This window comes from Euprymna scolopes, chromosome 8 (assembly GCF_053919585.1).
Source record: "Euprymna scolopes isolate OS-2025 chromosome 8, ASM5391958v1, whole genome shotgun sequence".
NCBI lineage: Eukaryota > Metazoa > Mollusca > Cephalopoda > Sepiida > Sepiolidae > Euprymna > Euprymna scolopes.
Genome location: NC_136489.1, coordinates 154610796 through 154626092, shown reverse-complemented (window position 1 = coordinate 154626092; position 15297 = coordinate 154610796).

Genomic DNA, 15297 nt, shown 5'->3' with positions numbered 1-15297 from the left:
TTTTTCTCCGTTCTACAGCATATGTTCTAGATATACTTTCTATGTTTTTTTTTTTTTTTTGGTCACTCTGTATATATATATATATATATGAGAGAGAGAGAGAGAGAGAGAGGGGGAGGAATTTAAATTACAGACGATGTTATGATTTTATATGAATACTAGCAGGCTGCCCGGCGTTGCCTGATCGTAAAATACAGATAAATATTATATTTTAATTAATGCAAAATTCTTATTTATTATAAAAAGAAATGCCGTAGGTATTAAACTTAACGTTAGCTTCCTTTAAAAAGAATGAAAAAATCCGTAAAGAAACTGAGACATGTCCATGCGAGTATTATGTTTTTTTTTTCTAAACAGTTCGTTTCTTGTAAGTAAAAAAAAATAATACTCGAGCTGAGATCGAAACTAAAACCTAGAGACAGTGAGTCAAATACGATAACCATTAGGCCAGCTTGACATGTCTTTTAAAGAATGCTTTCAGACCTACTTATTAACATAAGGAAGCTACTAAGTTTCATGATTGAGCTTGCGCTTTCGTGAAACAGTTGATAAACAGATAAAAATCCCATGACCCCTATGTACAATTCTTCAATTTTAACCCCTTAACAGCCCTTTTTGCCAAACGAAAACAGATTCAAATTTTTCCACATGTCTAAATCCTCTTTATAACAAAATTCAAGTCTGTAGACAAAAATCTGTTGAGTATATAGGTTGAGAACTGTCCTCACACAAACATTCCCACTTTTATAGATATATAGATTGATATGAACACTGGTGAAGCATAATCTGGTTTTTTTTTTTCCACCATTTTTGCCAGCATGTAAATAAATAGGGATGGTGATAACAGCCCGAATAATAATGAAAAAAAAAACAAAAACAAACAAACCCCAAAACAAAACTATATCTAGAAATTAAAAAGAAACAAATGAAGCATGCATGGTCCCCTGTGAATGCACAGTGAATGAGGCATAAAAAAATGTCCAAGTTCAGCATTTGCCCCCCCCCCTCATTTAGCCCCCCAAATCCCCAAGGGACGTCACATCCTGGTGAAAATGAACAACCGGTGCAGTTTTAGGCCTTAACATATGTAAATTTGAGTTCTGCACCATGCAAAAAAAAAAAAAAAAAGATTAAGTCCATCATTTGCCCCCCCCCCATTTAGTCCCAAAAGTCCCCAAAGACCTGAACATATTTAAATTTGAGTTTAGCACCATGCAAAACTGCTAAATAGACATACACAGAAAATTTCGAACAAATATGATATAATAGTCCCAAAAATAGAGTATTTTTATTAGCCCTAAAAGAGCCCCTGGGGCACACCCAAGAATTATCGCGAAGTATCGACCAACAAAATTATATAGAAACCAGTTAGTTACAATATTTCAGAAAGTTTTATTAAAAAAAACTAAGGCATCAATTTTTTTTTTTTTTAATAAGCACAAAAGTGTCAATTTTAGCCATTTTAATCCGAAAAGCACCCCTAGGGTGGGGTGGGGGCAAGCGGAGTTTTACTAGAAAATCTGTTCTGTTACTTTTTTTTTTTTTACTCATGTCATGTTCAATGTTTGTGCAAAATTTCAAAAAATTCCAAGGCATAGTTATTGAAAGAAGTACGAACGGAGGAACGGACAAGGGTGAGGTTACAGGCCCACCCTCCTTTTGTCGGGGAACCAAAAACTATATCTAGAAATTAAAAAAAAAAAAAAAAATAAATAAATACGATTTACAAAAAAGAAATGCATGATGATTGAATAAAAAGAATAAATTCCTGTTATTATAACGGCGACAACGGCGACGAGGATAATAGATCCAGTTGAAATGAACATGAAACTTAAAGTTCCCAAGACTCGATATTAAAAGTGACTCTAAAATATGATTTTATTTTAGACGCTGAGAACATCAAAGCTTTTTTCCCATGCGAACAACATCACAATCTATGCAATGCCAACGACTTCACAAGATTATCATCGGAAAGAAGTTGACACCTGATGAAAACTAGAGTTGAAAATGTCAAACGTTTCTGATGGAATGCGATATTGCAATCGAACAAAAATGCAGGCGCTTCTACAGAATTGAGACGAGATTTTGTAGTCGATAAATGGAGTTTTCAGCTAAAAAAAAAAAAAGAAAGGTTTCAACTGATTTTTTTTATCCATTCTAATAAATTACAATGGCAGTTTCCAAATTATGCAGTGGAAATTATCTGAATATTACTGAATTAAAAAAAAAAAAAAATTTAATCGTGGTACCAGATAAAAATTTGCCGCCATCTTGTTTAAATAAAAACGGAAAATCACCTCCATTTAAACTCTTCTGTGTCTTACGAATGTTTTCATCAGATTCTATTTTCTTTTTTAATTTTCTTTAATGAATAATTTTCTACCTTATCGATTTTCGTAATTTTTGATATAATTATCTTAAAAATACGAGGAATACGTGGGTACCATTGTTTTTAAGTGAAATTCAGTTTTATGATTTCCGAAATTTCGTCCCAATAGTGCAGAATCGCCGTTGTTTAATAGTTTTTTTTTTTTTTTTTTAAATTCTAGAGAGAATGACTTTAAAAAGTTGTGATCTATTTCTAAATTGCAAGTGAAAAGGAAAATTGATTTCTTTTTTTTTTTTTTCTTTCAATCTAAAAGATCACTCAATTTGTATGGAAATTACTAAAATGCTAATGACCAACGGGAAAATATTTTGTTACGCATTTACATAAAAAAATATGAATGGAATTTTTAATATTTCACATTAGCATTTCATATTTGTGTCATTTTTAGTTTCGGAGGACATAGAGTTCGAAAATATGAAGACAGACATATAGCTTTTTATATATTAGACTAGCGAGGGGTACCCGGCGTTGCCTGGGTGTTTTGGGGGGAGGGGGGTTAAAAAAAAAGTAAGTATGAGGATCGAATCCGAACCGTTGAGGCAAAGTTGTAAATTAAAGTGTGAAAAAAAAAGAAAAAAAACAAACAAAAAAAAAACACGTGCGATGTTAACCATTGCCCGACCGCGAGATGCTAACGGAAAAAACGTTTGAATTTATTTAATTAGTTGGATTTAGCAGGTGCTCGTTTTAATGAATTAATGAGGTCAAGATTGACTCCGGGATAGTATTCCTTTACTGCTGAACGTCCCCCCCCGCCCCAAGATGTTATAGGAAAAAGACTAACACATGCGGCGACCGACAAATATTGAATATTTATCTTCCCGAAATCGAGCAAATTAAATAGACAGGCGAGCTTCGTTGTTAACTGTGAGATATTACGATTTATATGTGATATAAAAAGTTTTAAAAAGTTGTGAAGCGAGCGACCGCTTCTCTGAAAGAAGCCTTTTGTAGACACACAGAAAAAGCGAACACACATACATACATACACACATACATACATACATTTTCGCTTTTATATTTATAGATTTCAAGTTTGTAAGTGACAGTGAGCTAGTAAAGATACTAGAAACTTCATGAACTACTTAATCCTTGAACACTAATTAATATATGATTATATAAATTCAAACGTGTTTGAAGAGCATTCCATTTTATTTATTTATTTTTTTTACATAGGAATCACCACTTATCAAGGCCCGGAGGCCACTTGAGGATAAGGGTTAATGAGTGTACAGTAGTCAATGAGACAATATCGCAACGATCGTTAGTAGTGGAAAATTGGACCACTTAAGGGAACAGCTCATCAAGAACTTGTTTACATTGGACTTGAACACGACCAAAGTGTAGTTGGCTGGAAAGCAAGAAAACGGAAGACAGTTCCAAAGGTGTGCAGTTCTAAGAAAGAAGCTTTGTTCATAGAATCTACGTTTAGGTTTAGGCACAGATAAAGAGTGGGGGAAATTATTGATACTGGTTAATGGTTCCAGCTCGATGAGTGTTTTTTTATTAAAGTTTGGCGAGAGTTGGGACCACAGAGTGGAGCTCAGACGAGCACTTGCTATGAAAATAATGATAAAGCAGAGATGGGCTCGCATAGTCTCTTCAGCGGGAAAGAAGTTGCAGGAAAGAGAAAAGGACATCCCGCACTAAGTTACAAAGTCTATTTTGAACTCTGTCAAGACAGGGTAAGGTCTTTCTAGCAGCTCCTCCCCAGATGTGGCAACAGTACTCCATCCTTGGATGTACCATAATCAATACATTTTTTTTTTTTTTTTACTTGGGATACATCACTATCAAGGGCCAAAGGTTAATGAGTGCCAGGTGGACCGTGAGGCAACACTGTGATGATCAGCAATTGTGTAAATTGTGTAGGGTTTAATTATATAAAAGGACAAATCAACAAAATCTTATTTACATTAGACTTTAAACAAGTATAGTCAGCAGAGAAGCAGCCCCATGGTATTGTGTCCCACAGACAGTTTTAGGAAAGAAGTTGTCCTTAGAATTTTCATGTAGTTTTAAACACAGAGAATGTGAGAAATTGTTGACAGTTGTAATTTAAAAAAAATTTTTTTAACATGGAAGTCACCACTTATCAAGGCCCGGAGGCCACTCAGGGATAAGAGTTATTGTGTGTACAATAATCAATGTGACAATATCATAGTAATCGTTAGTAATGGAGATCTGATAAAGTGTCTTACTTAAGGGGGCGGTTTATCAGGAATTTGTTTATGTTGGACTTGAAGACATCCAAGTTGTAGTCAGGTAGGAAACAGGCAGACGGAACAGAGTTCCACAGGTGTGCAGTTCTCAGAAAGAAGCTTTGTTCATGGAATCTACGTTTTGATTTAGACACAGATAAAGAGTGGGGAAAATTACTGACAGTGGTTTCAGCTAGACGGGTGTTTTTCTTGAAAGATTGGCGAGGGGGGAACCAGAGATTGGAACTTAGACGAGCACTTCCCAAGGAAATAACGATAAAACAACGACAGGCTCGCAACGTCCCTTCTGTGGGAAAGAGGTTGCAGGGAAGAGAAAAGGGCATCCCCCACTAGGCTACTAAGTCTATTTTGTACTCTGTCAAGGCAGGATAGGCTGTTTTTAGCAGCTCCTGCCCAGATATGGCAGCAGCACTCCATCCTTGGACGTACTTGGCTTTTATATAGATAGAGAATTGCATTAGCAGTAAGATATCTACTGGAGCGGTAGAAGGATCCCACCACCTTAGCAACAGATTTGATGTCTACCAATATAAAAGCCAGGTACGTCCAATGATGGAGTACTGTTGCCACATCTGGACAGGAGCTGCTAGAAGCAATGTGTTTTGCCTTTGCAAAATTCAAAATAGACTTTGTAGACTTCTCTTCCCTGCAACCTTTTTCCCCACAGAAGAGACATTGTAAGCCTGTCTCTGCTTTATTGTTATTTTCATGGCAAATGCTCGTCTGAGCTCCAATCTATGGTCCCCCTCTTGCCAAACTTTCATGAAAAACACTCGTCTAACTGAAACCATTATCAATAATTTACCTCACTCTTTATCACTGCCTAAACCTAAACGTATATTCCATGAACACTTTATCCTGCTTTGACAGAGTTGAAATAGCCTTCATAGCCGAGTGTGAGATGCCCTTTTCTCTTCCCTGCAACCTCTTTCCCACAGAAGAGACGTTGTGAAACTTTCTGCTTTATCGGTATTTCCATGGGAAGTGCTCGTCTGAACTCCAATCTATAGTCTCCCCTTGTCAAGCTTTCACAAATAACACTCGTCTTTCAGAAACCACTAGCTATAATTTCCCCCACTCTTTATCTGTGCCTAAACCTAAACAGATTCCATGAACAAAGCTTCTTTCTTAGAACTGCACGCCTGTGGAACTCTCTTCCATTTGCCTGCTTTCCAGCTGACTACAATTTGTCCGTCTTCAAGTCCAACATAAACAAGTTCTTGATGAGTAAGTAATCTAATTTACCAAATTTCCACTACATGACCGTATGACATGTTCCCATTGACTACTGTACACACAGTAAGCCTTATCCTCAAGTGGTTTCTGGGCCTTAATAAGTGGGGACTCCTATGTAAAAAAAAAAAGTATATATATATATAGGAGTACTTCTTGCTCAGTCGAGCACCTGTCATGAAAGTCATGATATAGCAGAAACAGATTTGCGCCTCTTCTATTAGCAGATAGAAGTATGAAACGAAAGGGTCCTTGCCCGCTAAATTTTGAAGACGGTTTTATACCCTGTCGTAGTTGTAAACTTTTCAACTAACGTCACGGTCATGAGATACCAAATAAAGGCATTCCTCGTGTTGCTTTATTTTCTAAATTCTTAATTTGCATAAAAATGTTACTCCTAATTGATTGATGACTCTTGCTCGCATACAAAAACATCTCCTTGTTTATATCCATACAAAATGTAGCACAGTGGGTCACGGTCTGGAATAGACTCCATTATATTTTGTTGGCAATCTGAATAAAAGGTAGAAAAATTTCTCTTTCACTTTTTTTTTTTTTTTTTTCATATTACAAAATAAATATTAGACATTTTCTTTCTTTTCTTATAAAATAATGACTGGCTTATGACTAAAAAGATATTTCAGATATTTCGATGTATGCTATGCAAGCAGCACTCACTCTAGGCGCATTTTATTGGCTTCTTCCAGAGGAGAAAGTTTCATGGAAATATTAAGTTAACAAGCAGTCCCCAGTCGTGTGTATATCTCAGTGAAGCGAAATGACGATGTTAGGTTTTTGCAATTCAGATGGTTGTCAATGTCCTCCTACATATAGCACCTGGTATTCCAACATAATCACCCATCTGATACTGACCAGGCTCAACATTGTTTAATCCTGGTGATCTAATAAGAATTGGTGTGTCAACTTAATTATACATGCCCATATGTACAATTTCTTGATTTAAAAAAAATATGTTGATATGCTTTAGATTAGATCAGGGTTTCCCAATTACGTCTGTGTCGCTTACTAGGAGGTGCCTTATGAGACTTCAGGTAGGCAGTGGCCAAATTTATCATATAGGGGGTCCCTGAGATCCTTTGGGAGGGGGGGAGTCCGTGAAAGAGCTTCTAGTAACATTACTAGGTGTTTCAGAACTTATTTTTGATTATCAACAAGAATCTGCAGACTGATCGGTAAATTCTGTGATTATTATTCTGATTTTTATTGATTATCATATTAGCAATGGTATAATATATTAACTGAACCATTTGACTTCTAGTTGTTACTGTTCCCATTTAATCGACAGTGTAGAATTTTGTTGAATAAACTATGTTTTTATGTTATCCCGTGGCGCAGTGGATAGAGGCGTTGATTCTTTACAGTTTCAGGTGAGTATTGTCTGAATATAGCAGATTCAATCCTACCCAAAGTCAGCCAGAGGATTAGTTGTCCAAAAAACGTAATGAGACGACAACAACTATGGAATGCAGTAATTACTCACGATACAGCTAAGAGACTTAGCATTCCTATCCCACACAGTTAACAACCACCTGAAGAAGGCCAGAGGAATAGCTGGCCTCATGTTTTGACAAGCTTCTGGGCTTGACCTTTACTCCTTATCTTAAATGAAACACATACATCAAATCTGTTGCCAAGGCCGCTGGAAAAATGGTGGGATCCTTCTATCAATCTAGTAGATATCTCACTGCTGATGCAATTCTCTATCTATATAAGAGCCAGGTACGTCCAAGGATGGAGGATTGTTGCCACATCTGGGCAGGAGCTGCTAGAAAGGACTTGTCCTGCCTTGATAGAGTTCAAAATAGACTTTGTAGCCTTGTAGATGTCCTTTTCTCTTCTCTGCAACCTCTATCTCACAGAAGAGATGTTGTGAGTTTGCTTTATCGTTATTTTCATGGGAAGTGCTCGACTGAGCTTCAATCTATGGTCCCTCCCTCGCCAAACTTTCACAAGAAACACTCGTCTAGCTGAAAACACTATCAATAATTACCCCCACTCTTTATCTGTTCCTACACTCATAGATTCAATGAACAAAGCTTCTTTCTTAGAACTGCATGCCTGTGAAATTGTCTTCCGTTTTCCTACTTTCCGGCTGACTATGGTTGTCTTCAACAACGTAAACAAGTTCTTGAGATGTTGGTTTACATTACATTTAAACTTCTGCATATCAGTACAGTAAGGGATGCAGGTATCAGGAAGGGAATTCCAAAGTCTAGCTGTTCGAGGGAAGAAACTATTAAAGTAGAACGCTTTCTAGCACTAAGGGACCTCAACAGTGAATGGGTGAGATTTTTTCTAAGCGGGTTTGTCGGGGATATATACGTCGAGGGGGCACAAGTGCAATGAGTTCATCAGAGCACATTTCATTAAAATATTTGTAAAACAGGCCCTAAGATGCAACATTGCATCGATGGGATTAGTTGACAAAGTGGGACCTATTATATTGAAGACTCTTCTTTGGACATATCCAAGAGGGAGAGACTAGTGGTAGATGCATCAGCACAGATGTGGCAACAATACTCCATGCATAGACGAATGGTGACCTTGTAGAGGTACAGAATACTCTCAGGTGTGAGTAATCTTCTAGCTTGATAGAGGGAACCCACCTTCTTTGCAATGGCCTTTAATGTATTTGTTCCAGTTCATATTGCCCGTGAATGCTAAGCTGAGGGGCTTGAAGGAAGAATTCTGTTATTTGTCATGGATATCGGTGGTTGGAGGGACGTCTTGTAATTAAAGGAGAGAAGCTTAGTCTTACAATCATAAGATATTACTATCCATTTGCGCCCCCATTCCGCTACAGTCTGGAAGTCATTTTATAACGATTCTGCCATTGGATTAGATTTATGTACATCTGTTCTTCCATTATGCATGTTATACAGCATTGTATCATCAGCAAATGACCTTGATAAGCAATGACCCCAAGAACTTTTTTTATAAATGTGTAAATTAAAAAAATCTTCACAGACAACGCAAAATATGTACAACTAATCTATAAATATAAAAGAGAAAACGTGTGTGTGTGTGTGTGTGTGTGTATGTTCGCTTTTTGTGTATGTCTGTAAAAAGCTTTTTTCAGAGAAGCGGTCGGTCGGCTCACAACTTAAAACTTTTTATATCACATATAAATCATAATATCTACGAGTTAACAACGGAGGTCGCCTGTCTATTTAATTTGCTCGACTTCGAAAAGATAAATATTCAACATTTTTCACTCGCCACATGTGGATTAGGCTTTTTCGTATAATAAAAGCGACACTAATTCTCGCTGTATTTTTCCAGTCGCGATCGCCAGAAATATCTGAAAGCAATCAGATTTGATCAATGTGGAAATATTTTCCTTATATCAGACAATTGCTATTCAATTTGGACAATCCCCTTTTTATGGGGAACTGGTTCCCCCCTCTCCCAACATCTTCGGAAAATAAAAATAAAAAAAGCATTCCCGCAGTAAATGAAATACTACCCCGCAGTCAAAGTTGACCTCATTAAGTCATTAAAACGTGCACCTGCCAATTCTAAATAGTTAAATAAATTCAAACGTGTTTCCGTTAGTATTTTGCGATGGCGCAATGGTTAACGTCGCACTTTTTTTTCACACTTTAGTTTCCAACTTCGTCTCAAGGGTTCGATCCTCATACTTACCTACCAAAACTTATTTTTATTTCACCTCCCCCTGAGTTTTGATTTACCCCAAACCACACACACCTCCAAACACCTGGGCAACGCCGGGTACCCCCCCGCTAGGCTATAATATAAATCTCCGCTGTCTGTTTAAATGTATGTCTGCCTAAAACTTTCGACAGAGGCGACGGATTTTCACAAGATTGGCATCCTTTTGAAGCTCGACCCTCCGGACGATAAATATTTAAAAATTGGCCAAAAACAATAATTCCTTCACCCTGAACTGGGCACTTTTCTACAGGGAGGGGTCGCTTTTTTTTCAGATATTTTCAAAAGTCATCCACCTCTTTAATTGTCTAGCCTTAATTTAAACCTACGTCACTTCCGGTTTTATGATCTGCGCAACAGCTAACATGTCACGTTTTTTTTTTTTTTACTTTCTTTTCTTCCTTCGCGATATGGGTTCGAGCCTGCTTGTTTACTAACACTTTTTTTTTGCGCGCACAATTTTCCTTTTTTTTTTTTGCTCAACCAACACTCTTACACTTTCTTTTCTGCCTTCGCATCATGGGTTCGAGCCTAAAACTTTTTTTTTTGCTCACCCCCCCCCCCAAACACCCGGGCAACGCTGGGTACCAAGATTAGTATATAATAAAGTAAACTCAGTTCTTCACCTCCTTTTCCTCTTTAGCATTCCAGGTTCGAGCCTGGCTACTGTGGCTGATTTTATTTTTTTTTGTTTTTGCACAGCTACTTGCTATTTTCATTTTTTTTTTTTTTAGGGGAGGTTGGTTGCTCAATAGCCTTATTATACCACTTCTCCACACATGAGCAACGTCGGGTGCTCATGCTAGCATATAATAAAGTAAACTTGGTTGTTTTCTTGACTTTTATTATCCATACTTTTGTAATACAAAATTAATATTTGATTTTGAATAGCCATTTTATTTTCTTTCACTAGGTTCATATCTTGTTTTTTGGGGGAAAGAGAATTACATTATATACTAAGTTCATATATTTAATGTAGTACTTCCGAAATTCATTCTACTTGACGCAATCTCTACTTACCAGAGGTTTTGAAGGTGATTACAACTTAGAATAATAAACAAAAAATTAACACCTTATCAGATTAAAAATTTTGTATTTGTATAGGTCTCAAAGTTCTAAAAAAAAAAAATGCAACTAAAAATAAGAGGCTACATATATCAAAACTGCAAAATGTCCAAAATAGTAGAATGAGGAGACCAACTTATTAATCCCCATTGCAAAAGTTTCAGAAAATTCTTTTATAGGTGGTTACAAAGCAAATAGATTTAAATAAAATTATTGAGTTTTGAAGGATTTTTCATAGCTGTTGATTTTGGAGGAGATACATATTCTACCGAGTGCAACACTGGTTATGCTTCTTTAAATTTTCACACTTTTAATGTTATAATGAGTGATCATAGCAACGTGGATAATGAGGACGACTTATGACCTGGATGCATCAAGGCGATGTGGATTCATAGGAATTTACTTTGAAATATCGTCTATACTACATTTTAGATTTAGGATTTCATTTGAGAACAAACAATTTTTTAATTTGAATAGAAGTAACTTAGTCACAATTTGTAAAAACGTTATTTCATAAGATTAATTATATATTTTTATTTATATAAATGAATATTACATGGTTGCTACACTGAACATGCTAATGTTTCGGAACGATAGGTTTATTAAAAAAAACCAAAGGCTCTTCGTCAGGCAACAGAAATAATGTTTATCCGCTACTCATCGCCGATTCTTAAAAAAGGATCAATTATGATCCCATTTCCTATTTCCATCACAATCCGGTCGAGAAACGGGTCGTTCTTGTTGCGTGAAAGAAAGAAAGATGATACTTCCTAACGATGTTTCTTTTGGTTGTTGTCCAATTCATTAGACACCCATTTATGAAGTTTTTTTTGTCTTTCAAATCTCTCTCAGCCGTTGGAAATCGTTGTATACGTTACATCTAATTCAGAAGCAAATTCTCGAACAGTTGTGCATAGATTGGCTTGACTAAGCCTCTTAATTGATCGTTGTCAACCTCCAATGGCCAAACACTATACTCATCAACTTTAAGACTCATTATCACTACAAAATTTCTTCAACCAACATTGTGCTGCTCATTCAGTAGTGGTTCTTGGGTCAAATGCTTCATTGATATCACGAGCTGTTTCATCAACTTTTCGGCCTAGCTTGGACAGAAATAAGAAAATTGTGCGAATTTGCTTTTTTTTTCCCATCTTGTATTCAACGTTCTGAAAAGACATAATTGTTTTAAAACGATTCTTTTAAATAATATATAATAAGTTTTCGTTATAATACCTTTACTTTATAAAGTAAAGGTATTATAACGAAAACTTATTTATAAATACATCATTTGAAATCAAAACTCAGCAAGATTCCACAAGAACTTTCTAGTCAACCTGATCTTACCAACTTAAGAGACAGATTAACTACAATATTTTTTTTAAAAATGTCACTTATCCACCAAGTTTGTCCTGAATACCCAACAGTGTTTGTGTTATTGTGATTCAATATGTATAAAATCGCAAGCACACTTATACACACTTGATTTTAGCTTTAATTCCCTTGTTCAGGTCAGGAGTATTCCAAGAGTGGGTTTCGTAAAGATTGCCTTTGAGGCACCTTCACAAAAATCTGGTTAGACAGAGCCACGGATAGAAATTCTTGGACGCATTTGAAACGAGATACGTCCATTCAATCTGCAATAAAATCGCTGCTATCTGAAGCATGTCCGATCGGCTGACAATGCCGGTCTGGGATAGCATCCAGAAATGCAGAAATCTGTCCGATTTCATTAGCAGAATTTGAGCTGAAGAGCAAATGAATTATCCAATGAAATTTCTGCAAGAAATAAATTGAAGTATAGTCTTTGTTTAAAACATATTTAGATTTTAAATTCAGTAGTTATAAAAAAAATTGAAATGAAATGGATTAAACAAATAAAAGAGGTAATTTGAAAAAAAATAAAAATAAAAAAATAAATAAAAGTAACATTTAAAAAATAAAATAAATAAAAATAAGATTTTAAAAAAAGTAAAAGAAAAAAAAAGTCTAAAATGTTTTAAGTTGCCAATCGCTTCAAATAAAATAAAGGAAATAATGATTGAAAGACATTATAGATTTCAGTAGTGAATAGAAATGCAGCAAAATTTAATTAGAATTAAATAAAGCAAATTCGAATGAACTGACCGCTGTTAATAATTTCCTTGGTGCAGATGGTGATCAGTGGAATCTTCGATAAAGCATCATTAACAAATTAAATGATTAATTTAATATGGAAACAAGATTCATATAAAATTCAAAACAAACAAAAAAATTCTTTATTCGAGTAGGAAAAAAAAAAAATGAAATGCAATCTCTTCATCTAAAAATACGTATTTTACCTATATACCAGCAAAACTGATTTCTGAAGTTTGGAGATGAGGATTAATTATTTATATTTGGGTTCCTTCGGACTACTGTTCTCATCTGGAGTGTTATTTGTATAACATATCGGCCGATGTAACCTCCAACCTTCTTCAAATGCATCTTGGTCCTGGATATGACCTTAAACTATATCCGATGGTGAGGCCCCAGCTTGTGGGCTTTAGGGAGTGTGGAGCCACCCTTTAATTGCCATTGCTCCCAGGTCCACTCTGATCTGGAGTGGTAGTACCTGTTAGGGTCCCAACTATGGGTTAAATAGAAACTGACTTAAAAAAAACAAATATACTCTATTAAAAAATTGTTCTTCAAAATCACTGGATTCGGCATTAAATAACCTGAAAGGGTTGATATGCCGTAAAACAAAACAACCAATCAACAAACCAAATCAGATGCATCTTTTTGAACTCAAGAATCTTTCCATCAAACTAAAAAACCTCCATAAAATTTCAAACAGACCCCCTTTTTTTTTTTTTTAATTCACAGGAATGGCAAGCACCCTTGGCGTAATGGATAAAGTACTTGGTAAATTCAGTTATTATTTACACTCTTCTGGGGGTTGATAGTTCAATCCTTAGCAACACTCAAGGTACAATTGCAAATTACTTAGGACTTGTCATGGCTGAAGGAACAAGAGCATACTACCTGCGTGGATTGAATAAAGTGCTCCATTTGAAATTCTGTGCAGATTACGGAGTTCGACAGAAAGATTATTGCATTCAACTAGATACACTTGAAGAAGGTCGGAGGGTACATCGACCGACACGTTGTGAAAATAACGCTGAAAATGAGAGCAGTAGCTCGAAGAATCCAAATAATTCAAAGACAGGGTTTTGGTTATTTCTATGCATGCAGAGTCGATGAAGTTAGGTTTTATTATTTTTTATGTTTCTTATAGGAATCACTCTAGACAAGACATAAAACCAATTAATGTAAGGAGAAAAAAGAAATACTTCAAGGTCAAAAACTAGTAAACGATGCGTTAGATGGAGAGATTCCGACCCAGAAAACAGCAATTATTCTTGCTTTGTCAGAAACATCGTTGATGAAATGCGAAGACTCAAGAACAATATAAGCGAAGCGAGAGTTATGAGAAAGTTGTCGAAAGTAGACCAAAGATCCAAATTTATACTGGACGAAGTTACAAAAGGATGATGTCATCTATTAAAACATGAAATGAAGAACCACAAGTATCAGTCATGAGGAGAGTAGAAAACAATACATGTTGAAAGAAAGGAATGAAAAAGATATCAAAAATATAGAAAAGATATCAAAAACATAGAAAAGATATCAAAAACATAGAAAAGATATCAAAAACATAGAAAAGATATCAAAAACATAGAAAAGATATCAAAAACATAGAAAAGATATCAAAAACATAGAAAAGATATCAAAAATATAGAAAAGATATCAAAAATATAGAAAAGATATCAAAAATATAGAAAAGATATGAAAAATATAGAAAAGATATGAAAAATATAGAAAAGATATGAAAAATATAAGATATAAAAAGTAAAAAAATATAGATAAGATATAAAAAGGAAAAATATAGATAAGATATAAAAAGGAAAAATATAGATAAGATATAAAAAGGAAAAATATAGATAAGATATAAAAAAGGAAAAATATAGATAAGATATAAAAAAGGAAAAATATAGATAAGATATAAAAAGGAAAAAATATAGATAAGATATAAAAAGGAAAAAATATAAATAAGATATAAAAAAGAAAAAATATAGATAAGATATAAAAAGGAAAAAATATAAATAAGATATAAAAAGGAAAAATATAGATAAGATATAAAAAGGAAAAAATATAGATAAGATATAAAAAGGAAAAAATATAGATAAGATATAAAAAGGAAAAAATATAGATAAGATATAAAAAGGAAAAAATATAGATAAGATATAAAAAGGAAAAAATATAGATAAGATATAAAAAGGAAAAAATATAGATAAGATATAAAAATATAGATAAGATATAAAAAGGAAAAATATAGATACGATATAAAAAAGAAAAAAATATAGATAAGATATAAAAATATAGATAAGATATAAAAAGGAAAAAATATAGATACGATATAAAAAGGAAAAAATATAGATACGATATAAAAAAGAAAAAATATAGATACGATATAAAAAAGAAAAAATATAGATAAGATATAAAAAAGAAAAAATATAGATAAGATATAAAAAAGAAAAAATATAGATAAGATATAAAAATATAGATAAGATATAAAAAGGAAAAAATATAGATACGATATAAAAAAGAAAAAATATAGATAAGATATAAAAAGGAAAAAATATAGATAAGATATAAAAAGGAAAAAATATA